Source organism: Arvicanthis niloticus, chromosome 16 (genome assembly GCF_011762505.2).
Source record: "Arvicanthis niloticus isolate mArvNil1 chromosome 16, mArvNil1.pat.X, whole genome shotgun sequence".
NCBI classification, from domain to species: Eukaryota; Metazoa; Chordata; class Mammalia; order Rodentia; family Muridae; genus Arvicanthis; species Arvicanthis niloticus.
Genome location: NC_047673.1, coordinates 33891371 through 33904865, shown reverse-complemented (window position 1 = coordinate 33904865; position 13495 = coordinate 33891371).

The window sequence follows — 13495 nt, the reverse complement described above, 5'->3', positions numbered from 1 at the left end:
CTGTAAGCCAGCCCCAATTAAATGTTTTCTTTATAAGAGTTCCAATGCTCATGGTGTCTGTTCACAGCACTAGAACAGTGACTATGATGCCCTTAAAACAAATAAACAAACAAAACAAAACAACCAAAAGACTCTTACTTCCCAGAAGCTCTCAGTTGCTAATAGCTCCTTAGATAGGGGAGGGGCTTCATGTCCCCCTTTTCTCTCCAACCGGGGTTTTAGTTTCATGAGGTACCATTCATTAACTATTTGTCTTAATGTTTGATCTATCAAAGTAGAAAATACCCAGACTTGCATGAGAATATCTTAATTTGTCAGTTCCCTTGAGGATATGTGTGTCAGCATCTAAGAAGACCCTCAGCCTAGCCTTAGGTATAGCCAGAGTTGCTACCTTGTAAAACAGTAAGACACCAAGAACCCTGTAAATGTGATAAAATGTTAATTGGTCAATAATCACAGGAAGTGAATATTGTATTTCACGCACTCTAATTCTCCTAGGGTGAAAGAAAAAGAGATCGTATCATAGAAGTTACAAATTGCATAGAAGACTCATCCAAAGCCTCCACTTTCAAGCAGGAGAATTTTATGACTCATTGCTGCTGTGTTATGGTAACATGATCTTACCATTCATGTAGTTGAAATGAAAGAGAGGTTGATTATTATGTATTTCTTAATTGCCAGCTTTTTTTAATTATATAAATGATCCCAGTGAATCCTGGAATAAATATGTTAACCAGCATTACTTTTATTTTCAGTTAGAAGAATTAAGCAAAAGACTTCAATAGAAAATTTTCAAGTGAAATAATTTTCCAAACCATTTTCTTTATAAATATTTTTAAACACACAGCATTTAGGAAGTGCACACATTCCATTATGCCTTCTTTTCTCTTTTAATACCAGGGAATATAGCCAATGAAGTATTTTCTACCTTTTTCAAGAAAAGTATTCCTAAAGAATTTGACATGATGAACTGTTATGATAAGAAAGAGAGATTTGCTTGTCTACATCCTTTTCAACAATTTGTTTATTTACGTTTATTTATGTGCATGTGTGCAAGGAAGCCCATGGAGGCCAGAACAGGGCTCCCACAGACATCTGTGAGCTTCCCAACAGAAGTGGTCTGAACTTGGCTCCTCAAAAAAAATAATCTGTGAGTACTCATAATCACTGAGCCATATCTCTATCCTAATTCTCCGTTTTTTTAATGAGTGAATTTACTAAATAAAAAATAAAAGAATAAATAGCAATTAACAGGTAGAAAAAAGCACCAGATAGACAGCACAAAACAAACAAACAACAACAATACCTCAAATCAGGTGCTGCCAATATTCAGCAGAGACAACTAGAGAGAACAAAGAGAAGTTAGTATCATCAACTCCGGATCCTACAAGCATCCTGCAGAAACTGACTGGGGAAGCCTTGCTGAGGTAGGTAATGGTCCTGATGAAGAGTCATGGGTGGAGCAGATGGTCCCCTCCTGGGAGGCTTTGTGTAAAAGGACAAGTAGTAAGCAGCAAGTAGATAATGGCATCACATGGGCCCTGATAATCATCCAGCAGAAATGACCAGGGAAGTCAAGGCCATCAGCTAGAGTTACCCAACTGAGCTTTTACTCCATGGATGAGCTTTGTGTGGCGGAACTTCTTCCTTCCATCTACCACTCACTGGTTTTCATACCATGAGAGGAGGAGCAGTAACCTCTGCTGGAGATGCCTTACTCCTACTGTTGGAAAGCCTGTTCTCAAGGATGCAGGGATCTTTGTTTGATTAATTGTGTTTCTCTTCTTCCCCTGTCATGGAGGGATTGGGGACAGCCATCCCTAGTCAAGGAGCCTTGAAGGACACTTTGAGACAAACACGCTTAGGTCTGAAATGGAGTAGAGGGCACTGCTTCCAGAGTTATCTTCTCAGTGAGTTCGAGCAGCACAAGACCATGTGTCAATACAAAGTATGTTACAAGAGGTATCATTGTGTTCATACCTTAAATTTTCTAGGTCTATTTAATGGTGCAGTGGTGATAACCTGTTCAATTTCTTTCTTTAATAGTGTTTATATTAATTTTTTTGGAACTTCAGACAATGTATGTTTGATCATATTCTCACCTCACCAACTCTTGCTAAATTCTCCCTCACCCCTTAGTCACCAAAAACTTTCTCTTTCACTCTCTCTCCTTCTCTGTCCCTGTCCCTGTTCCTGTCCATGTCCATGTCCGTCTCCTTCTCCCTCTCCTTCTCCCTCCCCTCCCTTCTCTCTCATGCAGTTTGTATTAGTCAATTATTTCTGAGTGTAAGGCCTGCCTTGATGTGTGGGCCATATACCAGGTGTCACACCATAAAAGAAAACTGCCTTTCCCTCTCCAAATAGCAATGAACAGTTCCTCAGACAGAGATAGGAATTTCATTCCTCGGTACCCCACTCAATGATGAGATTTTGTCTGACTTCATCTCGAACAGGTCTTGTACATGGTATCACAATTACTGTGAGCTCATATATTTATCTGCCTTGTTGTATCTGGAAAAGACTAGTTTTTTTAAGATATTTATCACCTCAAAACCTTTGAAGTTTCTACTACTCTCTTCCATGTATACCTCTGAGCCTTGAGGGAAGGGGTGTTATACAGATATCCCATGTAGGGTTGGGCACTCTGAAGTCTTATTTCTGCACATTGACAACTTTGGGGTTCTGTGTTATCTGCCATCTACTTAAAGATGAGTTCTCTCTGGTGAGGGTTGAAATATATACTGATCAATCAGGATATCAGTAAATTAATAGGAATCCTTTTAAGCACAAACTCAACAACAAAGTTATAGGTCAATATCTGTGATGAACATAGATGTAAAAATTCTCTTTACAATACTTGCCAACTGAATTCAAGAACACATAAGATAGGTGATCCACCATGATCAAGTCAGCTTCATTCCCGAGATGGTTCAATCTACATAAATCAATAAACATAATATACAGAAACCACATGTGTAGGTAATTAAATGTAAATTGCTTAGATGCAAGTAATTAGATTGTTTCATGATAAAAGACTTACAGGAAGCATATCACATATAACACAAAAAAGGTGATTCATAACAAGTCCACAACCAACATCATTCTAAATAGAGAGAAAAATCAAAGCATTTTCACTGTACTAACTATGGGGCCTGGGTTGTAACTCCATTGTGAAAGAGTGATTACTGTGCAGACAAAGGGAATTGAGTTCAAATCCCCGCCACGTAGGTAATAAAAAGCAGGGTACACTATGACAACCTGTTGTCCCCCATTATAGCTGCAGGGGAATAGCCAGATCGAGAGAATGAGCTTCCTAGATCATCGATAAGATAGACAGCAATAGAAAGGAACACCTGACATCCACTTCTGCCTTCCATGTACACATGCCCAGGTGCACACACCACATGCCCACGTGCATGTATGCACCGCAGACACTACACACACGAACTACCAATGTCAGATATGTAATTTTACAAAAATCTATCTAGAAGAAAGGAAGACGGGTGAGAGCTGGAAAAGATGAAGACTGGCAAAGCAGAAGCTTATTGTAGATACATCCCACCCCAGGCCTGGTGTGAATATGGGATGTGAACATTTCATTTGGGATATGAAGTTGAATGCTCGAGGAAGCTGCAATATGTCCCGCTTGAATGACTATGTGGATGGTGGAGTTATTAATTAAGAAAGAGAATATAAAAGAAGCAGCTGATGCAGAGTGGGAAGAATAATGAGCTTGGCTTTGAAAATATTGCATTTGTCTGTTGGGGGCCTTACAAGAACCATCCCAGAAGCAATGTGTGGGACATTTAAGTTAATTGAATGGGCAGAGCTCGGAGCCATAAATTTGGAGATCATTTGCATATACTTGATATCACCCAGCATGATATTTTAAAGTAAAAAGAGGTCTAAGGAGGTAAACACATGTGCTTTGCTGAAAATGAAAAAAGCAAGAACAAAGAGGGTGAGTTCAGCACACAGGAGAGAAACAGCAAACAGAGATGCTGGACTCCCAAGCGGCCTGCTGCTGCTCACATTCTCTCAAGAGCACTTCAACTCTGGGATCTCTCTCTCTCTCTCTCTCTCTCTCTCTCTCTCTCTCTCTCTCTCTCTCTCTCTCTCTCTCTCTCTCTCTCTCTCCCAGACAGCAGCAATGGGTGTGTGTAGCCCACTTAGTGTCTGTCCTTAGCTACAGCTGTTTCTTCACTCACCTCTTTATCTCTCACCTCCTCCCAAATGCACCAAACATGAACTTTACCTTCTTTTTTGTCTTGTACAGAAATGTGTATGTGTGTGTGTAGACAGAGCAGAGGGCACGGGCTCGCCCTCTGCAGGCGGCTACCTTAGCCGCTGCGCCACCGCTGGCTTGCTGTGTGTTAAGTTAAAAAGAGTTTTTCCATTAAACATTCTTTTTAAAAGGAAGAGACTTTTAAAAACACAAATGATGAGGACATGCTAAGAACTAAATGCAATCTTAAATGTTCTTTTCCTTCTCTTCATGATGTCTGAAATATAAGAGAGAAAAAATGATGATTCTGCACTAATAGTCCATAGTGTTTGAAATTTCAGTTTTCTGTTCATTGACTATTCTCCAGTTCTCAAGATGAATTTTTCCCTAATCTTTTCTCTAGAGGGTCTCAAAATTAGTCTTTGTGTTAGGCATCTGCACCCCATGACAGCTTCATTGACATCTCCAAGGTTGTAGCATAACCAGTGTTCTGTTATCTGACAGTAGAAAATGCCCATCTTGCTTCAGACATAAACCACACTCGCAAACACTAGGTACCAAACGGGATATTGAATAATTTTCTTTTCTCTGTGTTTTATTTTGGTGTTAATGCTTATAAATGCTTCCCCATTGCCTCCTGCACAGAACTTTGAGAAAAACAAGTACCATTGATGTTTTCAGTCTTCTGAAAGCATATAACAGAATACCCAGGAGACCATTGGGTGAGAAGACACAACATAGGGAAGTAAAGTTTCCTATGAATTTATCCTGAATGAGATATCACAGCCCTGTGATGGAAGAAAGGGGATTTAATGAAAGTTTTGGGTAACTGCTGCTATATATAGGTGGAAGAGGAAAACATTAGATCCATGGCTTTCTCACACTATTAGCCAATATTATTTCATTTCAAAATGTCTTGAAGATAAGTGTGATGATTGTTCTTGCTTGTCAACTTGGCTACATCTGGAATTAACTACAACTCAAATAGCTGATAACACCTGTCAGGAATTTTTTTTAATTGAATCATTTGAAGTGGGAAGACCCAATTCTAATATAGATCTTTGAGCTAGCTGGGAAGATCCACCTTTAATACAGATCTTTTGAGGTGGACTGTTTCACCTTTAATCTGGGCCACACCTTCTGCTGGCATATATATGGAGAGATTTGTTCTTTAAGTTCTGTTCCTCTAGAGAACTCTGACAATACAGACAAATATATTACATTATATTTTGTTAAATATCAGAAGTTCTCTCATTTTTCAGTGTACTTTTTTTATTCTCCAGCATTTAAAAATATTTTATTAGATATATTCATTTTCTTTTATGTGTGTTTTGTGTATTGTAGAACCCCGAAGGGCTGCCATGCCCTAGCTGAGACTTTCCCTGTGCTGCTGTCAAGTAACTTTCTGCAGTTTTTCTAAGAACAAAACATCCTGTTGTAGGTGTGATGCCCCAGGCAGGGACTTTCCACTTGACAAACCATTGCTCCCCCAATTGAGTTCCTGTTTGTGTTTTTCCCTCCCTGGTTTGGTATATATATATTGAACTTGTTCAATAAAAACCTTGGCATTCTCTCATAATGAATGACCCAAATCTGTGTCTTCCTTTAATCCCCCAGGCCTACGCCCAAGCTCATGAAGAATTCTGATTCCAGTAGAATGGGTCATGGATCAACAAAGCCTCTCTTTATAAATTTTACTAAGGTGGAATTGACCAAATGAAATTGTGGGATTAAATTCAATACTATTTAGTGTGTTTAATCTCATCAGCAGGTTATTTAACCTACCTCTATTTCAATTTCCTCATTGTATATGGAAGATAACTATGAATTTTATGGAATACCCTGGTTAAATTAGACACTGCTTATATAGCATATAGCATAATCTATTATTAATATAGCTTATCCAATAATCTATTATTAATCTTATAGCTTCATCCACCAGCATGGGATAATGGGATATCCATTATATTATTATTATTATTATTATTATTATTATTATATTTTATTATTATTATTATACAATAAGCTATCATATCAATAACAAACTGGATAGGAGACAAGGAAAATCCTCTGCACTCCAGAATTTACTCTGTCCTCCAGGTCTGTTACAGGTCATGATGACATATGATGTTTAACTTGAAAGTCAATGTATAAGTGCATTTGATATAAGCCTTGAGATTATGCATAAATGCACTGAGAATGTATCCTCAGAATCTCTATACAGATGTAAGGGCCAGCCAGATCTTGTGTTACAAAGGTCTAGATGATTTTACTAGTAAGTTTGTTTCATGAGATAATTTCAAGTCCAGTTCATGATGAGTAAATTCTATAATTCCTAGGTGAGCTGGACTATCTCAGAAGTGGCAATAACCAAAGAGCACTAAGGTAGAAATCTGTATACCTGAGTCATCTAAATAGGATGGAGATAGGATCGGCTGTCCTATCAAGTATCAAGTATTATCTAAGTATTTGGCTGGCTAATGAAAGGACAGTCAGCCAGAACCAGTCTGACTCCATGACAGGCTACAAATTGGCAGTTTTGAAGACTGGGCCTAAGTTTCTATTTCCCAGAACTGGAAAAATCTGAAACAAGTCAATTCCAGGAAAAATCGTCTCCCAGACAACCAATCAGAATGCTGCCCCGCCACCTAACCTGAGCCAACCTCATAAGCAGCCAATCAGGAGCTGTAGAAGCTGCCCTACCACCTAGCCTGAGCCACATATACTTAATCAGCAAAAGTCCTCAAATCCCCCAGAACCTTAACCAATCACAAAGGCACCTTTATCCCTGGAGTTAGAGCCAACCAATCAATGGAAAGAAAGATAAAAGTCACCTACTCCTGCCCTATCAGGCTTCAAATTGACCCTGCAAAGTCCACACGTCTTTCTTCCATCCCAATCTATGGTGGACCACTGCATGATGGTTCTTTGCAGAATAAATGCTCTTTGCTATTGCACACTATTTACATCTGGAATATCATTCTTCACAAATCATGGACCCTTACACTAATGTTCTTGAATTTATGTTCAGACTGTTTTTTTTTTTAGCTAGCTATCCTATTGGATCTAAAGTAAAACAGTCATATATGAGATAAGCCCTAAAATGATAATAGTTAGAAAAACCTACAATTATTCCTGATTGAATATTTCAAAACCAGTATATCACTTACCCATTCTAATCAGTTTTCAATATTTTAGCAAATAAAATGTTTTTTCTACTTGATATAGGTACCATATATGAAGTAGTACTCATATTTCTGACATGTATTAGAAAATGCAGGGCTGCTTATGAGTGTGTGTGTGAGTGTGTATGTATGTGTGTGTGTTGTGTTTGTTTGTTTGTTTGTTTTGAGATGGGAGTCTTATTATGTGGCCTTGATCATCTTGGAATGCCTTATGTAGACTAGAATTGCCTCAAACTCACAGAGATCCACTTACGTCCTGAATTCTACAACCAAAGCCCCCACACCAAGCAGCATAAGTTTTAAAACAAAACAAACAAATAAATAAGAGAGAGAAAGTCCTACATGAAAGTAGATTTTAAACATGTAGCCTGAACACTGGGTTCTGCATTACTGAGTTCGGTGTTATCGTTCAGGTTTTTTTTTATATTTTCATGTGTTTACTTGTAAACATCAAACAAGTTTTATTTCCTCAAATCATCAAAGGACAGGGGAAGAGACAATTAAGCAACTAGCTTTTAGTCTCTTTGGTGAGGGTTCAGGTTGAACTCACAGCAGACTTTCGAAGTGTGAAAGAATATCTTTACTCCTTAGTTATTTAAGGAAGTGCTATTTTCCATTTCAGAATTTAAAAGTGATACTCTGGGGATTTGCACATTTATGATTTTAAACTGCATTTTTAAATGACTCACATGGCACTAGACATAAAAATAAATGTTTTGAAGTATACACCTAACTCTAGTGCAGGAATAAAACTTAGAGGGCCCCAGGCTTTCACACAAAGCCACACATGTAAACACTCCCTTTTTCTTCCTCAGTTCCAATGACAGGCTTTAAATGTTCTGCATTCCAAGAGAGTAGATTCCTCAGGGTAGGAGGTAACTAACAACTGCTTGAGGAACATTTTCATGTCTTCTGATGGATTCTACCCCATTGCTGTGTATTATACCCTCTACTTGTTCACTGGAAAGACATTATCCTTCAGGAGAAATGAGCTCCTTGGTCAGCCAGCTCTATCATAACTCCCCTCCCCCCAACCCTACTTCATCTCTGACTACTTTTTTAATTTCCATTTTACATTTTTTAGACTATAATATAATTACTTTATATCCCCTTCTCTTTCTTCCCTCCAAATCCTCACACGTACCCCTCTTTGCTGTCTTTGACATAAATGACTTCTTTTTTTCTCATTATTACATGCATATAATATCCTAATATATTATTGCATATATAATTCTAAAAGTATGTTATATATTCATTCATATATCATTCTAAAAGTAACCTGTTTGGTCTGTATAATGCTGTTTGTACATATGTTTTCAAGGCTAACTATTTGATACTGGACATTCAATTGGTGCATAGTTCCCTGGGGGAGACAATTCTCAGCTCTCCTTACTTGTGTGGAGTTCTGCAGGACTAAGGCTTTGCTGGTTTTTCCCCATCCACTATGGCATATATACTATCATTGTTCTTGTTCAGCTCATATTTAGAAAATCACGTTGGTGGGACTTTATGTGTGTAGCTTCTGACATTACTAAGAGATAGTCTCACAGCTAACTCCCTGATCCTCTAGCTATTATGATCTTTCTACACCCGTGATCTTGCCCAGTGATCTGTGAGCATTAGGAACAGAAGTTGTATTGTAGATATATCCACTGGGACTGGGCTCCACAATCCTGCATTTTGATTGGTAGTGGTTTTCAGTAATGGTCTCTGTAACTTGCAAAGAGAAGAAGTTTTCTTCATGAGGGTTGAGAACTACACTTATCTGTGGATATAAGCAAAATCATTTAGCATATAGTGAGGGATTGTGATAGTCCAGTAAGTGATGATAGTAGCCAGATGGTAGTGGCACATACCTTTTATCCTAGCATCCAGGAGACAGGCAGGTAGACATCTGTGAATTTGAGGTCAGCCTGGTCAACAGAGTGAGTTCCAAGACAGCCAGGGCTACACAGAAAGACTTTATCTAAAAAAAATAAATAAATTTTTAAAAAAAAAAAAAACACCAACAACAACAAAAACGGTAATACTAGGTTCTACTCCAAGATCTGTGACTTCTCTAACCCTGGGTAGTTTGCTAGGTTTTCAATATGAGGCAAGATTGCCTTCTCATTGAGTGGCTCTTAAGTCCAATTAGAGAGATACTGGTAACCACCAAGGTATGCATAACACTACTGGCCCCTCAGAGTTACCATACCATGCTGGTAGCCTTATGATTCATAAGCATCATCAGACAGTTGGTTACCTCTCTTCTTTGGATGCTTGCATGACACTGTGGTACTATGAAAGCTAGTCCTCAGAGAAGGGACATCCACATCATTTCCAGTTCAGGAGCCTCTGGGACCTGTGTCTGAAGTACATGCTGTCTTCAACTATAAGGATTTACCTTGCACCTGTGGGAGGCAGTTGAGGGCCTGTTTGTTTGGAGAGTCTCTTAGACAGCCCTCACCAACACTCAAAAGAAGGCTCTTTATGTCTCGTGCTGGGTTTTTGTTAGGTGGTCTTTGGCTCTTGGAGGAATCATTGTCAGTTTAGATGAGGAAATTTCCTTTAAACTATATATATATATATATATATATATATATATATATATATATATATATTCATACACAGAATATATTATTGATTTTTAGGTATTTAGCTAATATTATTATTCCTTACAACTTTTTCAGGTACTCATACTACTATTTTACCCTCCTTCTTCTGCATTTATCTCCATATCCCCTCCCTAAATAGAGCCCTCATTTTTTTCTTATTTCCTCTAACAGATCTCTTATCCTGTGCTACTCCCCAACTCCCTGTGGTTGATCCCTCTCCTTTGAGATCAGGCAACACTCCAGAAGAGGAGGAGAAAAGTGTTTAGGAGTCAGTGGGAGTTGAGTGCACCTCGAGAACATGGCTCACCTAATCATCCCCCTGACCATTCATAGTTTCTCATCAAGTTACTATATCTAGCCCAGTTTCCACATTTAGTGCTTTGGGAAAATCTGGACACTGCTATCTACAGCTAAACCTACATCTAGAATTCTTCTGGGAATCTCTCTGTCTTTATCCACATATTCCTCCAGTGCCACATTCAACCTTTCTACCCAGCCAGATGTATCTCAACATTTCCTGCTTGGAACAGAGAGTATATCTTATACATGAGCCCAGTGACTTCTTTCTACTGGACTTCAGCCTACCTTTCACTCTTCTAACCTCTACATCATGTCTACCAACTCTTCCTCTCTTCTGCTCCAAACTCCTCTGTCTACATCAGACTTAGAAGTAACAGAAGTGCATGTGAAGCTATCTCATAAAAAATACAAATACTATGAAAGATAAATATGTTATCTTCTCTCTGAAATCGATGAACCAGAGAACACAAGAGCTAGAAGAAAATCACAAACTTGATTAAGGAACTCAAGAAACTTACAAAAACTCAAAAAAAAAAAAAAAAAAAAAAAAGCATTACAAATAGAATTAGCTAAGTCGAGGCTAAACTATCAGGACTCAGAGATAAAGTTGACGATCTAGATCAAATACACAAGAAATGCAAAAAGAAATTTAAAACACAGGAAATAAACACAGGAGATTCCCAGAAGAATTCTAGATGTAGGTTTAGCTGTAGATAGCAGTGTCCAGATTTGCCCAAAGCACTAAATGTGGAAACTGGGCTAGATATAGTAACTTGATGAGAAACTATGAATGGTCAGGGGGATGATTAGGTGAGCCATGTTCTCGAGGTGCACTCAACTCCCACTGACTCCTAAACACTTTTCTCCTCCTCTTCTGGAGTGTTGCCTGATCTCAAAGGAGAGGGATCAGGCCACCTCTGCAGAGCAGACTTCAAAGGCTCCACTCAGCAGGTCATCCAGATGCCCTGCTAGAGAACACAGGCTGCATGCTGCAGATGCCTGGCTACCCACCTTTCCAGAAACACAAACACCCAGAACTTTTGTTACAGCAGTTAGCATGGTCCACATCACATCTCACAGTGAGCTACTGGTACTTGTTTTTCTTAACAAGGTCTTGTGTTTTAGACACTTTCTTCTGATTTTGTTTCCTGAGCTGAGGACATCTGCAAGACATTTGAACTGAGCTGACTTTAGTGGATCTCTCTCTCTCTCTCTCTCTCTCTCTCTCTCTCTCTCTCTCTCTCTCTCTCTCTCTCATCTCTCTCCTCTTTCCTCTCTCTCTGGATAATGTCTGGCTGTGGAACTCTATATCCAGTCTGATCTGCTGCTGGTAGAGGCCTCTCTAGTGATGACTTGACAAGGCACTGACCTACCAGTACAACAGAATATCATTAGGGATCATTTAACTGATTTTGTATTTAATTGACTGACTGATTGATTGACTGATTGCCAATCATTTTTGGGTCTATAACTAGTCTACCCAGCCTCTGGTTCCTGAGCATCCAGGTAATGTAGGCATGGACTCTTTCCCATAGTGTGGGCCTCAAGTTAAGCCAAACATTCATTGGCCACTCACACAAGTTCCACACAACCATTGCCACAGCACATCGTTCAGACAAGACAGATTGCAAGTCTTGAGTTTTGTGCCATGGTTGGTGCATTTTAAAGTCATTGAGGCTCAATGTTTGAGTAACAAATACCCATTCTCAGAGTGGCTACATATATATGGCTTTCACTTCAGAGACTATTCTTTCTGGAGACATTCACTGTCGAGCTTTTTTTCTTTTCAAAATTTACACAGCAGAAAGAAGACTTAATCCTAAGAGCTCTGGATTCAAAGGGAGGAGAGAAAGAAAGCCCCAACACAATAATTAGTTCATTGCACACAAATATTAGAGCAATATGTAATACCAGCAAAAAGACTTTTGATACAATTGCTTTAAGAGATTTACTTACAAAAATAAAACAAAACAACAACTAAAACAATAATTTCATGGAATTCTGGGTTAGAATGAGAGACAGGCAGGTTTGTATTTTTAATTCATGTACCAGTACAGATATTTTCCCCACTTAAATTTCATTAAGATACAGTACTATTTATCTACAGGTAGGAAAGGCCTTTAATCCTACATGTTGCACTTATCAGGTCTGAGGGAAGGATGTTTTGAAAGAAATGTAACTCACCCTTTTCCTAGGTAGAAATCTTACTATTCTCTATTAAGTTTACAGAGAACTCATCATTTTCTGCCTCTGGGCCTTTGTGTAAAATAGAAAGTTATAGTAATATAACAATGTAATGTAAGTGGATTTTAAAATTTTGTAAAATTTTCATGAATATGAAATCTTCTATTCACCACTTTAGAATCAATAATTTTAATACCTGCCTTGAAAAATCTTCTGTCAGTATCAGGATTCTAAAATTAAACTAGGCTGAACTAGCCACTGACTTTCAATAAAATAAATATAATAAGATTATATTCTAAATATATTTCTTTGTGGACCCAAATATACAACTACTTCAGATGTAAAATAACCACCTAATTTATCTCAAAATTGTTTTACCTGAACTGCCACAGCCTAAAGGAGCAGAGTACATTATATCTTTCAGCTTGATAGTTTGTGTCCACCATGCTATGGTAAAAGCCACATATGGCTTGTTGACACTCGACATATGAATATGCCATAGGGCAATTTGATTTGTAAGCTAATTTAATTTAACGAATTTCAGCCCACATGGCTAGTGACTATGGAGTTGGACAAGTCTGTAGAAAATTAAAGTTTTGCTTAGCAGCATCTCTCTCTTGTGCTTCAGATTCCTCAGCCATATCCTGACAACACTTCTTATTGTAATCAAGACATTAGAACTGCCATGCAGTCTTTTCTGCAGCCCATGACTTTTACGTCTAAGTTTAAAATACAATGAAGATCTAACAAAAAAAATGTTGCGTGTACAGACAGAAACATCTTTGTGTTTCTATCTTGACTTACAGGTGTGTGCAGATATTTTTAGACCCAGGATGATATTTGTACAGAATGAGACTAAGGAGGGGAGAAACACAAGTAAAACTCCTGACACCAATATGAAGAATGCCCTTCTTGCTTTGTATCTTATGAATTAGCCCTTTGCTGTCCTACCTTCTTAGGACAAAAGAATCCATGTAGAAATAGAAAAACCTTTTGTTCTGCAC